The following is a 2,912-nucleotide window of genomic DNA, read 5'->3' as shown; positions in this document are numbered from 1 at the left end:
TCTGCTCAGCTACCCAGTTAAGTGTAGCTGAGAAAAACTAACTGTGAACTCTCTCCAACTCCTCAGGAAGGGAGGGGACTGTGAAACTCCAGGCCAATGGTGGGAAGAGATTCCTCCCTCGAGCTCCTCTCATTGGACAACAAAACAGTGCTGGATTTCTGGTGGAGTAGGAGGAGTCCTCTGGAGAGAGCATACTGACACTGCTCCTGCTATTATCTCATCATTTCACACGGCCACTCTCTCTTTGTATTGTGCTTAGTGTTGTGTGTGTGTGTGTGTGTGTGTTTTCCTGTGCTTCTGCATGCACTGAACTCATCAAAATCAACCAATCTTGCAAAATCAAGACCAAGAAAACAAGATTATTTTAGAAAGGTTGGGTGTTTATAAGGTTGTGTGTTTGATCTGGCAGAAACCCGGGCATACGAACAGCTCTCATTAACTAATCTGAACTGCAACGACTCATTAATCTTGCAGCAATGCACATCCAACAACTCTGGTTAAATTAGAAAAACAACTCTTGTACCATCTAGTGGAAAAAGCAATGAATTGCACTCATTCCACAAACGACCGTCCACCCGCTCCACATGCAGCTGTCCTCAAATGTGTCTGCACCCTTATGAACGGGACTTTAACCTGCCGTGCGCCACTCCCAGCATGCCCATGGCAGATAGCATTGCATCCAGTCATCCAACCTTTAACACATGATTATATATATACAAACACACGATAATAAATCAAAGAAAAGTTTAGGACTGAAACAGTGAAGTGACTACAGAACTACTAACTCCAGAATATAAAATAACAATAACATCATGAAAAGTTGAAATATGAGGATAAATAACTGGATATTCAAGTAAATAACTCACAGTTTTAGTTTTTCTGTGAAATCTGTGGTCTCATAAAGTCCAATTTCAAGATTATAGAGTAAATACAGACATTAGTCTGCAGTCTGACTTATAGTAGCATTACATGGTCGTTCTGAACACAGACACATGAAATGTAGGTCAATTATGAAATATGAAGCTCTAATTTTTATCGTGTTACGTATGACAATTACTTTTAAAAGAAGAATTGTCCACGTACAAACTTGTATCTGGAACAATCACACAAACAACATAACCTGGACAAATACACACAAAACAGTTACGTACCTGTTTGGATGAAAACGTATCCGGGAAAAGACACAACTGTCCTCTGCTGTGTCCGCCAGCCAAGTCTGTTTCCGTATGTTTAATTATCTCTGTCCTGCCCTCTCTCTCTCCCTCTCACACACACACATAGACACACATATCATGATTCATAGGTCATAAACATAATGGTATCTGCAGGTAAACACAGCGCAAAGGGCAAAGAGATAGCACTATTTGATGGGGGAAGTTCACATCAGTGCCATAAACATGAAGATCTTGCAGCTTTTTGATTATCTTCATGGTTTTATAATGCTGACTTGTTGCTTCAGACAGAAGAATTGATAGAAAAGTCTATTAATCTAGTCTGAAACAGCATAATGCTCACATATGTAAGACGCAACTTAATTAAGAGGAGCCATTATCAAAAACAAATTAGAAGGGGCTAAATCAACCTATTATGTCATATAAATTTGCAATATAAAAGATAATTATTGTATAACAGTATGAGACAAATGTAAATTAATAAATAACCTTCAGTGCAAAATCCAAATTGTAATCTCTCTTGACCTAGTTGCTCTGTGTCTTTCTATTAATTTGTTAGTGCTGTTGTTGTTTCTTTACAATGCTCATGCTTTTGCGAAAGCAATTTGAAAACATTTGTTTTAAAGGTACTATAAAGCTAATCAAAAACAATAATTCTATATTTTTTAATTACGAAATATTCAGTTGTGTTGCCATGGATGCATGTTTAGACTCTATATGAACTATTTAGTCTGTAAACCACTGAGTTTCAGTGAATAAGTGATAAATTGAGCAACATTTGGGTTTTTTTCTTCTGCGCTCAGCTGGAAAAGTGACATTTCACTCCTCTCTCTGAATCCTGACGGCCAGCTTCGCAGCGCCGGTAGGTGGCGTTGTCTCTGTGCTGCAGCAGACCTCCACACCTCCCTCCCCGGAGGAGCAGCATCATTTTCACCTGTTAGGGTTTTTTTTGCGCACTGGGAATCAGGATCCACCGAATGAGCATCATAACTGACAGACGAGAGGTGGGAGAGGACAGCGGGATTTCTGCGCCACTTTTCATCATACTATCATTTTTTCTCAGTTTTTTTTTTTAAAGAAGAAGAAGAAAAAAAGAAAAATCTAAGTTGACAATGCGTCGTTCCGTTGTGGTTTTTGTGAGTTTGATAAAAGTCTTTCCCCTCCGCCACACAGTGTTTGTTTTCACAGTTGTTGTTTTCTGTCCGTTTGTGTTTGGCTGAGTTGGAGCTCCGGTGACCTTCCCCTGGACAGATGTTCTTGGCTGCTGTCGCATCAGTTCCAGCCGGAGTCTGACTCACCGTCACATGCTGCCCGGAGCAGGTCGGCGGCAGCGCGGTGTTTTGGTTCGGTCCGGTGCGCGTGCTGCTGCTGCTGCTGCTGCGGCGGCGGCTCGCGGGAACTCTTTGGGACTTCTTGGCGCATCGACGGCTCCTCCTGGACCCTTCACATGGAAAAGATACAAGAGATAACCTGCCTTTCAGTGACATTTTTATCAGTCATGTTTTAATACTTGATCATCGCCCAGCAATTTTTATTTTTATTATTATTTTTATTGTTGTTTCGTTCGGACCTCTTTAGAATAAATGTTGCAATCAAAGAAAACGACTTGTTTAAAACTCAAAAAAGATTCATCACTGTGTCTGAGTCCATAGAAGAGACAGTCTGTTTCATGGAGAAACTATGAAAACTGAGGCTCCATTCTTAAAAGCAAACAATCCTTACATAACATTGCTCGCAACC

The sequence above is a fragment of the Salarias fasciatus genome, chromosome 19 (genome assembly GCF_902148845.1).
Source record: "Salarias fasciatus chromosome 19, fSalaFa1.1, whole genome shotgun sequence".
Taxonomy (NCBI): domain Eukaryota; kingdom Metazoa; phylum Chordata; class Actinopteri; order Blenniiformes; family Blenniidae; genus Salarias; species Salarias fasciatus.
The sequence above is the reverse complement of the archived record's forward strand: the minus strand, read 5'-3'. Positions refer to the sequence as shown.